At 35.7% G+C, this 22,061-nt stretch overlaps 1 pseudogene; it reads left to right on the forward strand.

Annotated features, from left to right (window-relative positions):
• The first annotated feature begins 5,825 nt into the window (after positions 1–5,825).
• On the forward strand, positions 5,826–21,939 carry LOC149232185 (protein trichome birefringence-like 11; annotated as a pseudogene).
• Positions 21,940–22,061: the final 122 nt, after the last annotated feature.

Raw genomic sequence — 22,061 nt, forward strand, 5'->3', positions numbered from 1 at the left:
CCTCTGCACTCCACACAATGAAAGATTTTTTGCACCTCCTCACTCTGAACAATGAAAGCTTCTTCTACACCTTCACATGAAATTGATAAATTAATTTTGTGTCACTTAAATTTTTGGGTATGCACTTGCTTCATATATAATATTGCTACGTGTTTGCCTTCCCCCCATTGTAATCCAGTGGTTTGATTTTCTATATCTTTAGGGGTTAGAGACAACTGTTATAACATTAGGGTGATACGAAAAGACTTTCATTATAAGTAGCATGTAAGTGCAGCTCGCAGAAACGATTGCGAAAACATAATGTTTTCAATTAAAGACAAAAATGTGAACCCCGCACAAAATGCAGGGAATACTCTACATAAAAATATTATCATTATTTTTTATGTTTTTAGTTTCATTGATTTGACATAATTACCATTGTTTATGTTATTAGTTTCATTAATTTGACATAAAAATAATATTGTAAAATCTTACTCGGTATCAATAAAACAAATTGAAAATAAGATTACAAATTGTATTGTAATAATGTCATATACATAGATGCTAAATTTTAATATGATGTCCAAAAGTGAATGAAATGGCTTAATAAAAACTATCATACTTGAATGGGTTAGTGGGAATTCCAAGACAAATAAGGAATAACACAAAAACAAATTAGACCACTTTTTCATTTTTATAAAAAATAATATTTAACTCTTTATTCCTTTAAATACTTTTAATATAATTAATGTGATTTTTTTTTTTTTTAAATAAAACTATCATCTTTAACTTCTCTTCTTTTGGTTGAATTTTTATAGCTACAGATTAACTTTTATATGAAAAAGGTTGTTTGAGCTTACAACCTCCACATTCACTACAACACAAAGGGGGTTTTTAAGACAATATTTGAGACAATTTTTAGGTTGATTGTCTTAACTTGAGACAAAAGGAAACTTGTGTATTGTCTTTAAGTAGATGTCTCAAATTATTGTCTTAAAAAATTGTATCTATAAAGACAATATATAACACAAGCATTATTGTCTCTTATGAGACAATTTCATTTTTGTCTCTCCAAAGACAATAGTTTGGATTAAAGACGTATTGTATTTATAGAGACAATATGTCTTTAATCTTAGCTATTGTCTCTTTAGAGACAATAAAAAATTATACTTAAATTTTTGTCTCCTTAGAAACAATATAAAACAATGAATCCAGAAAAATATCTCACCATTGAAATGGTAAAATAAATCATTATAGCAAGTATTTAATTAAAAATAAACTATAATATTGTTGATTAATTCATCTTAGGGCACGGTGGAATCGAATGACCGACCTTTGTATAACAAGTTCTCTTCCAATGATTGAGCACATTTAACAAACTATATGAGAAGTTATGTAATTTATTCTATTGAATTCAGCCATAAATTGTACCTAGCCTCAACCCCATGGACGGTTCTTAGCACAGGGAGCAAACATGCCAAGTTTTGAACCTGGAGCATAATTTCTTCAAGCTAGAGAGAAACTACAGGGTAGGAAAACAAGTCAGTGTTTCTTTGGGTTGGTCCTTTCAGCCAATTAATTTATAAAATCAATTTTATTTAGTATTTTTTCCAAACTAAATGGAAAATCATATGAAGGATGTCATACATTTGAGGAGACTTCCCGTGCCACAAGAAATACTTTCTAACTTTACTAAGTCTAAAATGCATGGACATATCCACCTTCTCTCTGAAATTCCCAAAAGAATGGTCTTCAAATTTATGTGTCCTTTGCATCTACTATTGAGAAGAATTCCAAGTTGAGTAGCTCACCAAAGGGAAGAAAATAATGGTCCGCTAAATATAAATTCCCAAAATAATGGTATTTAGATTTGGTATATCCTTTGCAACTGTTACTGAGAAGGATTCCAATTGAGTACCTTATTGAATGGGAAGAAAATAATGGTTTGATATTATTTACACAAGGACACATTCATAGTAAATTGTCTCCACCAGCCTTGGATTGCTTACTTCACAGCCCATGGGACAAAGGAAATATTTACTCTCCTTCATGTGATCTATACAAGATATTTCCTTTTATATTTTTGGAGGTAAGTTCTCATAATCTTGATTTCAAGGCCCCTGTTTTTCCAGTATTTGAATAGAATTTCCCTTACCCTACCATTATTACCTCCAACAAAAAATGCAAGAATGGACCACTTTCTTACAGGTAACCCCCCAAGACCACGGGGTGGTTGTTGTAAACACTCCAGGTTGGTTTTAGGAAGAGCACCATCCTTGCCTAATACAAAGTAGCCCTTAGATAGATCGGCATTGTAAAGAACTTTTATGGCATTTAATCTGAGTTCAGGATGCTCTTTTGTTGTGTAAGGTCCCTACAAGAAAGTTGTTCTTTGTTCAACATACAAAACAAATCATCTTAACATAATAAGATAGTGACTATTATAGAATAGAGTCATTTTACCTACCATTTAAGAAATAGAGGTACAAAATATTAATAGAGCACATACTAAACTTATCTAAAGTATAACTTCTTTGCTTTTATCATAATAATATAGAAATTATTATTACCTATCATGTAAGAAATATATTAAAAAAATAAATAGAGAACATATTAAACCTATCTGAAGTCTTATTTTCTTTAAGCATAATAATTACGCCGATAGGCGTCTTTCACATGAGCTTGGCGTGGGAAAACCCTATTCACCCCAGCCAATCACAGGTGTTCATTTTCGTCATCCTACTTCCAATTAAAAACTGCCACATGACTACCTCCCATTGCTTGATTCAATCCATAATCTTGTCTGTCTTCTTCTATCGCCAAAAGGACAACTTCTCTAGTCAGAAGGAAAAACTACATCGAGTTGAGCTTTAAACGCTTACTTTGTTCCAAAATCTATGATCCGCTGCCTTCCTTTGCTTTTCTACGCTTAAGAGAAACTTTTATTATTTTCTAGAAGACAAAATATTTGTTGGAGGACTGTAGCAGGGACGCTAGGAGGCTATTACTTTGGAGCAGCGGTTTCCATTTATGATTGGGGAGTGCAGGAGGAAATTTTGTGAGCATATTCTAGCGTTGTAAGTATGGCAGGAGGAGGCGGTGGTAGTGGTAGGGGAGGTGGTGGTGGATATCCTAAGGTTGATGAATTGTAGCCTCATTCGGCCAAGGATCAGCTTGCAGGAAAAATTACTGCATAACCAGTCCTCCTCCATGGTGTATGGTCTCTTTGACATGATAATGGTTTGTAATGCTTTCCGTACCTAACTTCATCTCTTTTATGTGTTTTATCTCATACTAATAGGGTTTTCCATTTGTGAGATAATTTACAGTTACCATTACCTATGATGGCTCAAGCTTGACTATCAATGCATCTACAAATCTTGCTCTAGCTCTTTGCCATGCATTTTTCTTGTGGTCCAACTTCTAATCTTGTTCAATAGTTTCTTAAATGCATTATGCCTATGACTGTTTTGCATCTATGTTTTGAAGCCATGTCTGATTTAGTTTAACTATTGTCCAATTGCATATCTTGAGATAAATTTGTTTCTCACCTTAGATATGAGTTTGCCTAATTTTTTTTGTGTACCTTGTTCTGCAACTGTTTTTCGTTCTAAGTTTTTTCTACATAAATTTTTCTCCAACTGATTTTCGTTCAGTCAGTGAATAACTTGTTGCAAATGTTTCATTGGAAACATTTGAAATGAAAATATATTTTTCTATAACTGTTTGTAATGCAATTTATCCGAGATCTATATGCATGTTATGTTCTGAAATCCCTCTCAATGCATTTTGTAACCATTTCATATGGCTATCTTGCACTAGAACTATTTGCACAAGATTTTGTGTATGCTCCATATGCATATATTTCTTGAAATAGGTCTTATTCAGTTTGTTTGTGCCTCTGGATTTGTTGTATAATTTTCCCCTATGACTGTGGCTATCACTAAAGCATTTTATCCTTTACCCATTTGTGTGTCCTTCTCTGAATTTCCTTATATTTTTCTAAAACTCTTCTCCAATTGGCTATCTAAGTATTTACTTATAATGGTTTTCATATTAAGGTCCTATAAAGCATTTTACATTATTTGTCTTCAAATACTGCTATGAATTTGTTTATATTATTTTAAATCCCCTCTTAGACCAGCCACCAAGTATTTACTTACTAATTTTTCCATATTAAAGTCATATAAAGCATTTTTCCCATTAGCCATCTTCATATCCTTCATTGAATTTATTTCTAATAAGTTTCTTTCAAAGTGGTGACCTAAGTTTACTTATTATGTTTTTCATATTAAGGTCCTACCAATCATGTTTCTGATTACCCTTGTCCATAGTGTGCTTGGAACATTCTTCTTTTCTATTAAAGATCCTCTCAGAGTGGCGACCAAGTATTTACTTACTATGTTTTTTATATTAAGGCACTCTCATTTTGGATTTGGGGCTATTGGTTTTTTAGTTCATCATGTTTTTCACTGATTTATATTTGCCAAAAAGTTTTGACTGAGACATTGTCTCCATATTTTATAGGCGCGTCCAGCTCTGCATCTATTTCAAATGCATTTTACCTTCAACATGTATGCATATTTGGCTTTATAAGCTTCAAATTTGATGCTTTTCATGTTTCTTGTTGGTGTTTAGACATAATCAAAATTTTCACTGCTTTTGTTGCAGTGGAAGCCATTTTATTAGGTTTCCAACACTATATGGTGATGTTGGGTACCACTATTATCATCCCTTCAATGCTGGTTCCCATGATGGGTGGAAACAATGTAAGTAGAAAATACAACCCACTTCACCCTTTTTCTATGACAGTGGAACCCTAAAATTTGAGTTCTATTCAATTGTGGAAAAATGTGTGGTTCACTAGCTTGGACTTCACCTTAGGTTAGACTCCAACCACTGTTGACTAACATTTATATGTTTGTGCAGACGGATAAGGCTAAGGTTATCCAGACATTACTATTTGTGGCAAGTCTTAATACACTATTCCAAATGACATTTGGTAGTAGGATGCATGCTATTATATGAGGCTCATATGCCTTTATCCTTCCTATAGTTTCCATCATTAGTTTTGGAAGAAACTAAAGCATTCTCGCTAGTGCTGTCATCTGTAACGATCTATCTCATCTTGGCGTAGCTAGAATTTTGTTTGGATGTTAAGTTTTAGGTGCATTTCCATAAGTAATCTAAGATCAAGGTATTTGATCCTGAAGACCTCTATAAGAACTTGAGATTCCTCCTCAATTTCTTTAGTGAGGGCTTTTGCCTCATCATAACTGTACTTGCTAACCCTATTTCCATCAGCCTCCCCAGTGCTACTGTTGACCTTGTAATTGTATTTCTCATGGAAGTCCTTGGTACCCTCCTCGTCATCCTCATAATCAATAATGTCATCATGGGGTTTAGCCAAAGTAACAACATCACAGTCACAACACCTCAGAAACCTAGATGTATACAATCTTTGTGCAATCCTATCTCCTCCTAAATTCATTTGGACAATCAGAGGCTACAACCATGATTTCATGCTCAATCAAACACGAAGTTATTTATTTTGCTAGTGTTTATTTTTGGATATTCCCTTAGGAAACAATCAAGAATTTAGCCCTACATAATGGATTCCTTCCTAATGCAGATTTTGTAGAAAATAGTCTTGACATTGAGGAAAAGTAGTAGTAGAAATATAGTGTAGAGGGAACCCTGTAAGGGATTTCATTGTTGATCCATGGAACCATATTTTAGCTCTCCCTAGAGATTCAAACGGTTATATTGCAACTCTAAATAGACCCACAAGTTTTCAATGTGAGTGTATTTGGCTTGTCTTCCCCCATTGTATTTTCTTATGCTTCATGTACATTGACATCAGGGAAATACCTGTAGGGTTTAGGATTCACAAAGAGGAAGGGAAACATAATATTTTTGCAGAAAATTCTTCTGTTGTGGAAGAGGCCTCTGGTATTATGAATGCCTTGGATCTTCCCAAGCTTGAGTATTCACAAAGTTTTAATCAATGTTACTTGCATGTTGGATCATGAGTTTGGGATGAATCATATCCCCTTTACTAGGCCCCCTATTTCCCTTTTATTGATCCCAGGTTTTGATGCCAAGAGAACGAGAGGCTAGATAAATTTTACATGAAATGGTAGTGGCAACCTTTGGGCTGCAATATTCCCTGGTCAATAGATCTCTTCCCTAATGTTAATATTAGTTTGGAGAAATAGATGACCTGAGTTTGATCTAGAATTTCAATTAGTTTGGAGCTACATTTCAAGCTATAGTAAGAACATGGTTGCCTAATAATAATGTAGTTGCATTTGAGCCCTGAGTTTTTCCAATTAAAATCAAAATTAATATTCATACCAAGAATAATCTGAAAGAGTTGCATGACAATCTTATATCCCCTATGTTCTATTCAAGAAGGATAAAAAAGAGACCAATGGAAGTCTTATCTTATGCTGATGTTATGTGATTCAAGAAAGTTCAGACTGAGACCAATGGCATTCTTATACTAACATTGTTTGTTTAATTTGATTGGTAGTCTTTTACCAATGTTTTTCTCTTTGATGTCAAAATTTTAATAAAGTTTCAAATTGAACACCATTATAATTTTAAAGAGAATTGAGCATAGTCTGGTAACCTTTGTGGGAAAATATATATTTTGTGTTTGAACTAATTTCCTTTTATGTGATATCAAATTCAATGCAAGAAACATGCTAAATAGGATACAAAACCATCGAGCAGTCTTTGTTGGTGATTCAATCAGAAGAAACAATGGGAATCACTCATTTGCATGCTAGCAGAGGTAGTTCCAAATGAACTCCAAATATATGAGGTCAATGGAAGCCCCATTTCAAAGCACAAGGGATTTTTGTCCTTCAAATTTGAGGAGTTCAATTGCACTGTGGAATATTATAGGGCACCATTTTGGGTTTTGCAAGGATGTCCTCCTAAAGCTCTCCCCCTAAAGTTAGAATTACACTAAAATTGGATTTGGTTGACTGGACATCTCAATATTCAAAGGATGCAGATATTCTAGTCTTCAACACAGGGCATTGGTGGAACTTTGAGAAGACCTTCAGAGGGTAAGCTTTTATTTTGCAGTTTGACAACAATGCAATTACTGCATTTGGATTCTGTGTTATTTAGTTGAAGGCCTTAATCATGGAAGACTACATAGTTTATGTTGGTTGTATGTTCAGACCCACAAATAAGAATCCCTTAATGGTGATCCTTTCTCTAACACAAAGCACCATAAAATGTTTTTGGGGCTACTTCTTGGTATTTTTCTTTCCAAAAAATTAGATTGGAAAATAAGAAATCCTAATTTAAAACATCACAATTCTTTCCATGCATTCCATATTTTATTAAACTTGAAAAACTTCTTCCTTGTTAGAATTTGCACCTTAGCTTTTCCATATGGATTGACAAAGAGAGTTTCACAGGGGTTGCTATTTTCAAGAAGGAGAAACAATAAACATGACACTAGATCTGCTGACTACATTTGAGAGATCTATGAAGACTATGATGGAATGGATTTGTCAAGAAGTAAATACAGAAAAAAACACATGCATTCTTCCATACCTAGGCTCCTGTGCATTTCAAGTTTGTGTCATATCTACTACTTTGATAATCTCTACACACTTAAATATTTTTCTCTTATGGTATAATATCCAAAAAAGGAGGATGTTGAATTCTGCTATATCTCATGTTGTGTTCTTCACATGTAGGGGAGGTACATGGAAAACTGGTGGGAATTGCCATTTAGAGACCCAACCAACACTAAGTCTAGTTGATTTCCTTGACCCACATCTATGGAGCAACAATCTCATCATCTCCAAAGCACTGCAACAACTTAACCACAAAAAGAATGTGCAGTTGCTAAACATAAGATATTATTCAACTAAGGAAAGATGGTCATTCATCACTGTATTATTTAGGCAATGGATTTGGACTTGCTTCCCTTAGTAGGTAGGATTGCAACCACTGGTGTCTTCCTAGAGTGCCAAACACATGGAATGAACTTCTCTATGCCTTTTTATTGCAAGAGGCTTTGGGGATCAAACAAATGGAATTTACAACATGTAGAATTCCACCACATTCTTTGTAAAGTTAAATTTTCAATATATATTCTATCATGGAGGTTGTTATTTATTTATCAAATTCCAAGTGAATTTGTGAGGAGGCATTTGGTTCAAGTAGAGAGACAAAAGAAATGTTCATTTTCTAAGAGTTTTCACTAAAAATCACAAACTCCCCTCTCTTTTTGGACCCTCTACTAAAGGGGTCAAACTATTTTATACTATTTTATTCAATTTGGTTTTTCCTACATAAACCCCTCTATAACAGTCAAACCATTTTTATTCATTTTGGTTTATACTACTTGTGTGAATGTGTGAAGTATTTTATTTGTCCTGTGGTGGTTTTATCCAATTTGGTTAAGGATTTGACTTTCTCGTCTTTTGGATTGTTTTACCTATGTTAATCACTTTTGATGACCAAGGAAATCAACTGTGCATCTCCAACATCACCTCCTCTCGCTCTTGATATACAGAAAATGAGTTTCACCTATTTTAAGTAGTTTTGATGACCAGGGAAATCAACTGTGCATCTCCAACATCACCTCCTCTCGCTCTTGATATATAGAAAAGGAGACTTTGGGCTCTACACATTCTGAGGTTGAATCTTGGCTATTTCATGCCAACTGCTTAATTTCATACCAACCACCATGCCACCGCCCCAATGTTTCCTGGTTACATTACAATGGCTACTTTTCACCACTTATCAACAAGTCACCCCACTTTCCATAACATGACAATTCAATCAATACAACAACCCCTTTATGTTCAACTAGCACAACAGTTCCTTTGCAGTAGTACCTGGGCCATATTTTGAAGATCCCAACCTTTATGGGGTTGTGACAATGCCTAGCTTTTTCATTTCGAAGTATTCAAACCTTGATTAAACTAGAACAACGCTCTTCTTTCACTTTTTTGAGGACTTAACCCTTACGAGGTTGTAACTGAGTATTCAAACTCTGGTGGGGCTCTAACAATGCTCTTCTTTCACTTTCTTCAGTACTCAAACATCTAGGGGATATAGAAACACCTAACTTTCAGTATTTTGAGTATTCATACCTTGCTGGGGTTGTCACAACGCTTTACTTTCTCTTTTTAAGGATTAAAGCCTTATGGTGCTATAACAATGTCTAGTTTTCAATTTTTAGAAAATTCAAAATGTGGCGAGGTTGAGACAATGCTTATTTTCATGAAATTTGTTCATCTAAACCCTGTTGGTGTTGAAAACAATGCTCATTTTCACTAACTCGGCTGGTCCCTTGTGGTTAGTATATGACTAGTTCATTGGGATGTGAAAAAAGTCATCCAATCTGTGAAGAGAACTATGTAATATCGCTAACGAATTCTGTGGATTCAGTGAAAAATCTTTGCCTTTTATCATGAAAATATTCAGACTACCTTGTTAGATTGACTAGGATGTGGGAACGTTTCTCAAAATTTCTCAAGGATTATGGCTCTATCTCCATCAATCAATAACGAATCCCAAAACTATTCGATTAATTATGAGCTGATCTCTCATATCATCCAATATTTTAAGAGAAAAATGTAGTCTCCCCTAGACACACCCCTCTTTCCATTTCTGGAGTTCTATATTGTGAACAAGGCCTAATGTGTGTCTTTTACTGATTTTAACCTTTAATTATTTTTTCAAGTCAGTGAAACCACAAATATATACAAACATATTTTAAATCTTAAAATTATGTATGGATTCTTCATATATGAAAAATTTTGATTCATTTAATCTATATTAAAAAGATAAATAAAATCAATCTTGGCATTTAAAAAGATATGTAATAAGTTAAACTAAATATGATTAATATTTTAAAGAATTGAAATATTAAATAGATTTATAGGTTACTTTTTTTAATAAAAAGGTTTAATGAATTATTTATATGGTTAAGTCTAGATAAAGTGACCAAACTTGATATGAAATAAAATATAAGTTAAATTAAAGAAATTGTAATATAATATACTTTAAATTAAGGGAACATAAGGGTGTTTTTGGCAATGAATATAAACATAAAGATGTAAATTTGAAAATGTTTTTAGTTAGAAGTGTAATTAAGAAAATATTAAATTTATATGTATAAGTATTGGTCAAAACCCTATGCTACATATGAGAGAGTTTTGGTAAAAGGGACTTTTCTGTGTACTGGCGCATTTCGGTATGAAAAACAAAATACAAAGGAAAGACGCTCGAAGCGATAAAGCGGACCCGAAAGGGAATTATAAACGTGGTGCCATGTTATTTGAGTTCCGATAAAGCGGGATTTTGGGTGTGCCTCAGGCGGTAAGTGGTATTGGGTTGGCTCGACCCAATCCCATACAATGAACGACATGTGGCTTGGGGGAGGATCAGAGGAACTGCCTTTTTGGGTGGGTAATCTTCGTACCCTTAAGCCGCCTGAAGCTGCATGTTGACTGTTGGATCGAAGATCACCCAGATCGATGGTGGAGCTTGTGAGAGCGACCCAAGGAAGAGTTGATGTGATATTAGGGTGATTTCGATATAATTTGAAGTCCGATAAAAAGGATTTTGTCAGGTTTTTCGTGTATTTCCCATGTATTTGGGATTTTACCCAAAACGCTTATGCGATGCGATATAACGCCTAATGGCGGACTCGATAGAAATTTTAGGGGCGATTGAATGGGATTTCAAGTCCGAAAATCATGCCCGATAGTGTATTTTGTAGATATTCTCTGTGTAATGGGATTTTCTCAATTTTTGGGTTTTTGCCTAAGAGTAGGCCCCAAAAACTCTATAACTGCTCCAGATCCTCATGCCATGCTACAAGAGAGTGTTTTTACAGGAAATGATGCATTTTGAAGCCAAAGAGCAACAAAGCCAAATGGCCAGTCGAATTTACAACGAGCAGGGAAGCCACAGAGGCACAGAGAGATGATGATACACAGAGAAACAACTGGGTAGCCGAAAAGCCAGAAAAGTACCTCAAAGGAGGCAAAGAGCTCAATTGAGAGCAAGGCAGAAGCGGGAAGAAGCAAGAGAGCAAAGAGAGCAAAAGATAATGCGTAGAGTAGCTAAGGGAGTCGCTTGGAGGTCAAGCGAACCTTTGATGCACCCAGAGCTGAGAGCCAGAGTCAGAGCCAGAGCTAGAGCCAAGAGCTAGAACCAAGAGCCAGAGTCAGAGCCGAGAGCTGAGATCCAGAAAGCCGAGAGCTTCAAGAGCCAGCGATAAGATGATGTCTAAACCCATTGTGATCTGTGTAAACCAATGGAGTTGATCCAGGAGCTTGTAAAAGGACTTATACCATAATACCAGAGAGCCTAGTCGAGTTGACTAGATCTCACAGAGACATAGCCCAAGAGTTTTGGGTGAACTCCTAATTAATATTGCTATCTGATGTGTTTGTTATTTGCTGCACTATTTTACTATTATATGCATGTTATATCAGCATAAGTAACATAATTTTAAAGCACATAAATAATAAAAAATAAACAGAAGCATACACCTTATTTTCAAGCACATATTTAATTCCGCATTGGTTAATCATAAAGACTTGGGAATATTTAAGCTTTGGAAGTGGGAGAGGTTCTTGTAAGTTAGACAAGAAGCCTAAGTGCCCCATTTTCAGATCAGGTGGTATCGAAGCCTAAGATTGGTTAACCTCACCTTCAAGAAGGTGATATTAAAGCTGGGTATACTAGAGCAAGTGGTATCAACTCAGAATGCTTGATTGACAGAGAAAAGATTGCTTGTTTGAAGGGTGTTTGACAATCGAATCCTTGACTGATTGATTGTCTGATTAATTGTATGCTTGTTGCAGACTGACTATTTTCTGAGTTTGCAGAGGTCAAGGGAAAGCTATTGATACCTCAGTCTAGGAAGGACAAGAAGGAAGAAGGGCTGAAGGTATTCTTCTATCCCAAAGGACCTCAAGGCAATCTTGGAAGTATAAGATGTTTGTTGCAAAAGGTTTCTTGGGTAAGGTCTTTATTAATCTTGTTTGAAGTTCTTTTGTTCATTGGCATAATGATAACTTCTACAAGTGAGTCCTCAAATTCCTCCTTCATCATAAGATTATTTGATGGAGATATGAAGCAATACTTGTTCATCATGATGGACATGGTGAGGGAAATGTATGAGGATGGAAGGAAGAGCATCATACTTAGAGAGTAGTTGAATTCTGTGGAGGAAGAGAAGCAATTGCTTTTTGACAAATTATAGGAAATGGAGAGGCAACTTCATATTGCAAATATGAACCTGAAAAGTATGCATGAGTTGGAGTCACAACTCTTTGTTGCCAAAGAAGCCTTGATCAAGTATCGGCTTGAAGAAGAGGTAAACCATTCCATCTTGTCTTCAAATTCTTCTAAGAATGCTTATATTGGTTCTTTTGAAAAACATACTAGAGGCATAGATTCCAAGCTAATGTCCAAGATGGGATATGAAGGAAAAGGCTTGGGTAAACATGCACAAGGTATTTTTGAGCCAATAGTGGTTGAGGAAAGGCCTAAGTATTTGGGTCTTCGCTATGGACAGTCTTATGGAGAGAGTTCCAAAGCTGCCATGAAGGCCATTGAAACAACTCCAAGATGGAGTTGCATTGTAGAGTGTGAAGATTGTATTCAGGAGAATGCAATGGCTTGAAACATCATTTGTAGGATGTAGGTGTTCAGAAGCACACACTTGAACCAGAGAGTTGTGGAAACTCTGAAAGCCTTGAAGAGATTGATGGTGTTCCAAAGGGAGCCACTTCTTCATTTACTTCACCTCCTCATAAAGGCAACAAAGGTGAAAGAGAAAGGTATAAATTTAGTTCTAAGCATATTCCTTTTGATTTTGTAAAGCATGGTAAATTTCCATATAAACATGGGAAAAGAATTGCATGTTCCTTTTGTGGTTTGGATAACCATAATGTTTCTAGATGTTGGAAGAGAATGGCCATATATAGGAAACTTTTGAAGGAAAGGAAGCAAGAAGCCAAAGGTCCATTGGACAAGGCAAATCATGCTATCAAGAGGATGCACATGTGTTGCACTTACTACCATAAGCAAGGGCATCTTGTTGAAAAGTGTTGGACTCTGAATCCAACAATGCTTCCACAAAAGTTGAAGAAGGTGGAAAGAGAAGATGGCAAAAATGGAAAGGAAGTTTCCATGATTGATGTGTCTCAGGATGATTCACATGTTGATGCTGATGTGCAGATAAAGAAAAGGCCTTTGAAATGGATTGGTAAGAAATGTTTAGAATTCTTATCCAATTAAGATTTCATGTCTATTGATGCATCTGTTTGCATTTCTGTGTTAACGGAATGCAAGTTGCAGGATTTTACCAAGAAGGTGAATGGAGAAGTTGAGTAGGAGACTCACTTTGTTTCTGCAACATTATATTTCATTTCAGCTTCGAAAGTACAATGTTCTTAAGCGAAAGCTGAAGGATGAAATGCATGCATGAGCTTGATGTGCATGAACACAGGGATGTTGATGTTTCCTTGTTTTTGAACATGTGTGTGTGATTAACTTGAAGGGTTGATTGCCTTGTTGTAACATGCATGTAATGTTGACTTGAGAGAATTTAACATGGTCTCCAAGATGGGGATAATGATGAAGTGTTTCATCTTTTGAAAAAGAGTCCTAATGGTCTTTTTCTACATGCTTGACTTGAAGGGTAATTTGTTTTAAAGGCATGTTTTGTGGGCTTGTTATCTAGTCCATCATTTGTATGCAGATGTAAGACATGGAGGTGTTCACAAGATGTGAAAATCTATTTCTTTTGTTGAAGCAGGAGGTTAGGCCATCCAGTTATTGTCTATATTTCTATTTTTGTTAACAGTTGTTGTTGACAGCTTGTCAAATAGGTACAAATGAAATTTTTGTGGAGCAGGTGTACTTCACATTTGTTTGAGCCACCTTGGATCAATGATCAAGGCAGAGAAGTTCAAACTACCTTCTATGACCATTTCAGCAGGAGTTCTACAGGAAGGCAAGGAGGAAGGCAATTCTTCCTAGGAGGACTAGCATATCTAGGAAGGAAAGTGGTCAAAGGCTTTGGTTTAGAGGCACTATGCAAGGCAAGTGTATGGAGGCTGAAAGAAGAGGGTGATGTTACTCTCATTTATTGTTCAGATCAGTATATCAGTCTTTTGGAGACCAAAAGTTCTTTTAGTGGGAAGGCGTGATCCAAAATGGATTTTGGATAGACTCCTAAGTCTAAGTGTTCCTCACAGAGGAAAATGAAAGTCCAAGGAAGTTCCTGGAAATAGCCCCATGGTAGAGATATTTTCATTTTGAATCTACTACAACTTGAATGGGAAAAAATGGACTTAGGATGCAGAAGTTATCGCAAATAGAAGATGCCCTTTGTTCTTTGGAAGAAGAGGCAAAATCCCCTAAAATGGGAAAGAAACCCTTATAAAGGGAAATCACATCAGAGGAGGTCCAAAAGGTGGACTTAAGCAGAAAGGGGAGAAACCCCTGATTGACAATTCCCGACATATCGGGTTGGAGGCAAGCTTGTGCATATAACCTAAGGCAAGGACCCCGGGTCGATGCGATATTGCGATCGCCAATATCGGCGAATCAGCATTGGCGATGCCATGAGGCAAAGGACGGACCCTTGGGCCAACACGACTTGGGATTGTGATATATTGAATCGCAATGTTGCCTTGCAGTGATGTAAAAGGGGTGATAACACTGGACCCGATGGACTTTATAGGTGCGGTTCGACAAGTTTTGAGTTCCAGTAAAAGGGACTTTTCTGTGTATTGGTGCATTTTGGCATGAAAACCAAAATATAAAGGAAAGACGCCCGGAGGTATAAAGTGGACCCAAAAGGGAGTTATAAATGTGGCGCCATGTTATTTGAGTTTCGATAAAGTGGGGTTTTGGGCAGGCCTCAGGCGGTAAGTGGTATTGGGCTGGCTTTGCCCGATCCCATACAATGAACAACACATGGCTTGGTAGAGGAGTAGAGAAACCGCCTTTTCGGGCGGGTAACCTCCGTACCCTTAAGCCGCCCGAAACTGCATGTTGACCATTGGATCGGAGATCACCCAGATCGATGGTGGAGCTTGTGAAAGCGACCCAAGGCAGACCCGATGCGATATTAGGGTGATTTTGATATAATTTGAAGTCCGATAAAAAGGATTTTGTTGAGTTTTTCAAGTATTTTCTATGTATTTCGGATTTTACCCAAAATGCTTATGCGATGCGATATAACACCTAATGGTAGACTTGATAGGGATTTTAGGGGTGATTGAATGGGATTTCAAGTCCGAAAATCACGCCTAATAGTGTATTTTGCAGACATTCTCTGTGTAATGGGATTTTCTCAATTTTTTTGTTTTTACCTAAGAGAAGGCCTTGAAACATTTGTAACCGCTCCAGATCCTCATGCCACGCTGCAAGCGAGCATTTTTACAGGAAATGATGCATTTTGAAGCCATAGAGCCATAGAGCTAGATGGCCAGTTGAACTGACAAGGAATAGGGAAGCCGCAGAGGCACAAAGAGATGATGATACATAGAGAAACCATTGGGGTAGCCGAAAAGCCGGAAAAGTTCCTCAAAGGAGGTAGAGAGCTCAATTGAGAGTAAGGCAAAAGTAGGTAGAAGCAAGAGAGCAGAAAGAGTGAAAGCTAATGCGGAGAGCAGTTGAGGGAGTCACTTGGAGGTCAAGCGAACTTGTGATGCACCCAGAGCCAAGAGCCAGAGCCAGAGTGAGAGCCAGATCCAAGAGCCAGAGCCAGAGCCAAGAGCTAGAGCCAGAGCCGAGAGCCAGAAAGCCGAGAGCTTCAAGAGCCAGGGATAAGATGGTGTCTAAACCCATTGTGTTCTGTGTAAACCAAACGAGTTGAGCTAGGAGCTTGTAAAAGGACTTGTACAATAATCCCAGAGAGCTAGTCGAGTTGACTAGAACTCATGGAGACGTAGCCCAAGAGTTTTGGGTGAACTCCTAATTAATATGGATGTCTGATGTGTTTGTTATTTGCTGCACTATTTTAATGTTATATGCATGTTATATCAGCATAAGTAACAGAATTTTAAAGCACATAAACTTTAAAAAATAAACAAAAGAATACACCTTATTTTCAAGCACATATTTAATTCCGCATTGGTTAATCATAAAGACTTGGGAATATGTAAGCTTTGGAAGTGGGAGAGGTTCTTGTAAGTTAGAAAAGAAGCCTAAGTGCCCCATTTTTAGATCAACAGTAAACCAAACCAAATCAGGGTAGACCGACAAAAATTCATGAAATATACAGTCACAGACCTTGAGGGAAGAAATGAACCTATTGCCTTCACTAATAACATTGGAAACGACTCAGCTGAGTCTTATTTAGGATCTTTTAATGCTCAGAAGTCTCCCTTTTTAGATAATGCTGTAGTTTCTCAAATTGAGAATTTCTCACAAACATATGCTTCCAAGTGTTTAAATTTAGTTGTTAAAGTTTATAATGACTCTCTATTCTAGACTCTCTATTTTGATGGCTCTAAATCAGAAGACGGTGTAGGTGTAGGATGCATTTTGATCAATATGCAAGGATAGAAAATTGTGATGGCTTGCAGACTTGAATTTCAGTGTACTAATAATATCACTGAATATGAAGAACTGATCAAAGGACTGTATAAATCCATTGGTCTTAATGTCAAATACCTTTGAGTCTATGATGACTTTGAAATAATTGTGAAACAAGTGAGAAATACAATTCACTGTGTTTCTGGGCATCTTAAACACTATCAATCGTTAGCTCAGAAATTGACTTCTCATTTTTCTGCTTTCAACATTTCTTCAATCCCTAGACTCCATAATGAAAGTGCTGACTTAGTTACCAATGTGGCATCTAGAATTATACCATCAGAAGACTTTAGTCCAGACATATTTTCAATAGAATTAATATTTAGGCCATATATTCCCGACAATATAACAAATTGGAGAGTATTCAATAATGATGCATATATAGTAAATTTCCTTACATCAGAAGGATCATATGAAGAGCAGATCATAGATAAGCATGAGCATGATATAGAAATAAAAAATAATCTTGATCTAAACCCAATTCCTAAGTTTGTGGTTAAGATGGAAGATCTTTATGATTTGAAGGATAGATTTAAGAAAATTACTAACTCTAAAACTCAAAGTTCTACTCTGAGATTTGAAGTAGTAAACCTAGGATCAAATGAGAAACCTCAAAATATCAACCTAGGTCTTGACCTAATATCTCAAGAAAGAGTATGATTCATCAAGTTATTGAAGACATATAAAGGTTTCTTTGCTTGGGATTATGCAGATCTCAAAACCTATGATACCTCTATAATTCAACATACCATACCCATGACTTCAAATGAAAAACTAGTTCAACAGAAGCTTTGAAAAATTCACCCGAACCTTGAAAGTCAAATTAAATTAGAATTGAACAAGCTTCTGAAGGCCAAGATAATCTTCCCTGTCAGGCATTCTAAATGGGTATCGAATATGGTACCTGTGAGGAAAAAGAATGGTGATATTAGGATCTGCATTGATTTTAGAAACCTAAACAAAGCTTGCCAAAAGGATAATTTTCCTTTGCCTACTATGGAACAGGTACTGCAATCAATTGCAGGTTCCAAATTAATGTCTTTTCTAGATGGATTCTTAGGATATAATCAAATCCTTGTGCATCCAGATGACAGATTAAAGACAACATTTAGGACCAAGTGGGGAACATATGCCTATCAGAAAATGCCTTTTGGACTCATAAATGTTGGTGCCACATTTCAACGTGCTATGGACATTGCCTTTAGAGTTATAATCAATAAATCAGTCGTTATTTACTTGGATGATATCATATTCTATTCCAAGTATAGGAACAATCATTTAAGTGACTTCAAGCACATCTTTGAAAGATGCATGAAATATGGCTTTTCCTTAAACCCCAAAAATCTTATTTTTCTTTACTAGAAGGAAAACTCCTTGGGTTTATAGTATCCAAGAAAGGAATTTACATCGATCCTGATAGAGTCCAAGAAATAGAAAAAATTCCCCTCCCACAAAATAAGAAAACCATGCAATCATTCCTAGGCCAAATAAATTTTGTTAAACGATTTGTCCCAGATTTTTGACAAATAGTCTTACCCCTTCAAGCGATGATAACAAAAAATGCAGTTTTCAGATGGAACAAGGATGAAAGAGAATCATTTGAGTTGATAAAGAAAGCCATTATTAATGCCCCTTCATTAACAACTCCTAACTTTCTCAAACCCTTTGTATTATATACTTTTTCATCTAATACTTCGTATGCTGCAATTTTGACACAGCTGAACGATGAAAATGTCGAGGCACCCATCTCCTTTTTTAGTTCTAACTTGCAAGGCACTGAATTAAATTATTTAGCTGTAGAGAAACAAGCATTTGCTGTCCTTAAAAATCAGAATCATTTCACACCTTTTCTTCTTAAAACCCATACAAAGATCGTTGTACCCTACTCTGCAGTAAGACAACTACTGATTCAAAGAGAAGTAGCTGGGAGAAAAGAGATAATTGGGTAACTGCACTCCAAGAATATGATGTAGAAATCCGGCCAACTAAAATTGTTAGGGGCCAAGGTTTTTGCAGGATATTAACAAGAGCTTTGTAGTTGCCATCAGAAGAAGATCAAGGTAATAAAGTGAAAATATTAGAGGTAAGCCTCAACGATACGCAATCACAATATGCTGATTTGAAATTTTATCTTAAAAATGGATATGCTCCTATGCTCCTTAATTTTAAAACAAAGCAAGCTTTAAGATTGAAGTCAAATTAGTATGAGCTAGTCAATGACATATTGTTTATAAATAATTATGATTAAGTATTGCTAATATGCTTAGAGAAACCTAAAGCTGCGAAGGTCATGCAGGAATTACATGATGGACTAGTTGGAGGACATTTTGGAGGAAATACCACTTCTCACAAAATCCTACATGCAGGATATTACTGGCCAACGGTATTTAAAGATGCACATGAATATGAAAGGGAGTGCAAAACTTGTCAAACCACGACTAGAAGAGAAAGAAAACCATCATTCCCTTTACAACCAGTCAACATCCAACAACCATTTGAACAATGGGATTAGATATAATTGGTGAGATTATTCCTAACTCTTCCAAGCATCATAGGTATATCCTTACAGCTACTGATTACTTACTAAGTGGGTAGAATCTATCCCATTAAAGATAACTAATACATAAAACATCACAGATTTCATTGATCAGTACATAATTACTCAGTTTGGCTTACCCTCAACTTTAATGTTTGACAATGCATCTTACTTTTTTGGAATTACAATGGTAGAATTTTCTCTTAAGCGAGGTTTCAAGTTAAAATATTCAGATAATTATTATAGCCAAGGTAATGGATTAGCAAAATCAACAAACAAAAACCTCATCAGAATTATCAAAAGAACTATTGATCAAAATCATAGGAATTGGCATAAAGCATTAACATTTTCTCTATGGGTAGACAGGATTACTCAGAAAGCCTCTATTGGTTCTTCTCCTTTTGCTTTAGTTTATAGAAAAGAAGTTGTTATTCCCACAAACGTAGCAATCCTATCTCTTGCACTAGTACAATTTATCAATGAAAACCCTTCATCTTCTCTCCAGGGTAGACAATTTCAAATTCTCAAACTCGAAGAAGAAAGAGAAAAGGCTAAAGCAACCCACTTCCATCATCAACAATTAGTAAAAGCTTCTTTTGATACAAATTCTGCCAGTAAAAAATCCCTTGAAGTAGGTGACTTAGTTCTGAAATGGGACAAGGCACATGAGGAAAAAGGTAGACATACCAAATTCCAAAGACTATGGCTTGGCCCTTTTCAAATTATTGAAAAAATTGGACAATCAATGTTTCTTTTACAAGACTTGTCCAGTAGGAAATATTCTTTGCCCGTTAATGGGAAAATATTGAAAAGGTATTTTTCTTAGGAGATAACCTCTTCCAATTTTGTAATATATTTCTTTTTAGGAAAATAATGGTTAACTAGTATTTACTCCTAGCTTTTCAAACTAAGTCTTTGATAACATTTCTGATTTTTCACTTTTATAAGAAAATAGGAATTAAAAGGAACAATTAGGACATTTGAGTACTAAAATAAACTTCATCTCTTTGGAAAAACTTGATCTTGCTTAAAAACAATTATTTTATGAAAAATCTCTTATCTTTATAGGATATCAAGGTTTTGTTATCAGTCATGAAAATAATCTTTAACCTAGTAAGGACTTCCTGCAGATCAATATCTTAAAAATTCTATCATTATCACCCAAAACCCTTAAGAAGGCCAATGGCCCACCCCATCTGTTAAAATTTTCCTTTTTCAGAGTGTAATTCTAAAATTTAATAACTTAAAAGATAAAGGGTCTCATTACGAGCTTGTTTACCATGTTCATAGGGAATTAATTAAAACTGATATTACCAATATTGCATATCAAAACAGGGTAATAGCTAATGATCTTCTTGATCAGAAGACAAGGGGTCTCATCAAGAGCCAGCTTGTTCAGTTTATTTACAACTGGTGAATGGCATTGTCATCAGTAGGTTACCATGCCTAGACAATGTCTTTTAAGAAAAAAGATCACATTCAAAAGGTAAAAAAGAAGAAGGACAAAGTCCAAGTGAGATTCAATTCAAACGAATATCATTTTGAAATCTGAAAATTCATACAGATGGGATAATGGATCATTGTTGGTTAAAAGGTAACCCTGTCGAGGCTATGAACGCCTGCTGGCAGCAGAGGCTCTATCTATGATAAATGAGTAAAAAACCAAAAACTAATCTGCAAGAGGCACCTACTATATTACTTTAAACCTTATTATTGGTTGATGCTAACATTTATATTTCTATCATTACAAGGGTGAAGTAATTAAGCAGATGGGCCTGAACAAGTAATGGTGCTTCAAGAGAAATGTTGTTTACCTTATAACTCATGAAATCATTATTCTTATAACTCCAATTACTTTGGAAGTTTTTAGAAATTTCAGAAAATTACTCAGAGATAACTGGTTCTCCTAAGTGAATCGCCAATTGTTGTACTACGAAACACCCCCCCCCCCCCCATTTTTAACTAATAATATCTAGCATTTGAGTATAAATGGGGACCCTTCTTAAATTTTTAAGCCTAGGATAATAATGCCTAACTCTAAAGAAAAAAACTTAGCAAAACCTTGCAAAATAAGCTAAGGAGGAAACTTATATTGCAAATCGCATATTGCGCTTTTCCACATCACTATTTTATAATACCTTTACGAAATTGCGATATATGAAAAGGTCTCCCGCTGCGATAACCTCATCTTGTCATTACAAAATCGCACTTCGCAATTCACAAAAAACTTGAACATGCCTTAGGACAAACGTTAGCGATTTGCGAAATGCAATATTGCGATTTTCGCAATCACATTTTGCTCGATGTATCTGATAAGAGTTATATGGTACCCCTTTAAAGACCATGATCTGTGATTAAGGAGGTAAAGTGCATGGAATAATTATGTTTTAAATAATAAGAACAAACGAGTTGATAGGTTATTTAATGTTTAGCAGCCTGAGGGAGGATAATCATTTTCTAGGTTATGGGTAGTTATAACTAAATATCTCATATAAACCTTTCTCATGATCCAAAGTCATTTCATAGAGGATTTCAAACTTAATTACTTGATATTGTCTGCACTGATATATCTTGTCTGTTTCAGGGAAGTGACAAAAGACATGTCCTTAAGAAAGGTGTTGCAGAAGAAATCTAAGAAGACTGTTGTTGAGACAGAGGATATAGAGATGGCTCCTATCTCTTCTGCTACAGTCTGTGATGCAGTTAGAGGTGCAACAACTTGGGAGGTAATTTACAATAGACTGGAGGATGAGCGTCCTAAAATAATTGTTACGAGAGCAACAACTGGGCCAACAAAGCTTTCAAGACCTTAATGCAGGGATGCCTCCAGTTCTTTCCTCCATAGGATAGGAGAAAGAGACAAAATCATCCCCTACACAGACATGATCATATGGGTGGTTGAAAACCTTATCATTGAAGATAGGAAATTCAAGAA

The sequence above is a fragment of the Pinus tabuliformis genome, chromosome J (genome assembly GCF_031772625.1).
Source record: "Pinus tabuliformis cultivar Carrire ecotype Pingquan chromosome J, CPIR1, whole genome shotgun sequence".
Lineage (NCBI taxonomy): Eukaryota > Viridiplantae > Streptophyta > Pinopsida > Pinales > Pinaceae > Pinus > Pinus tabuliformis.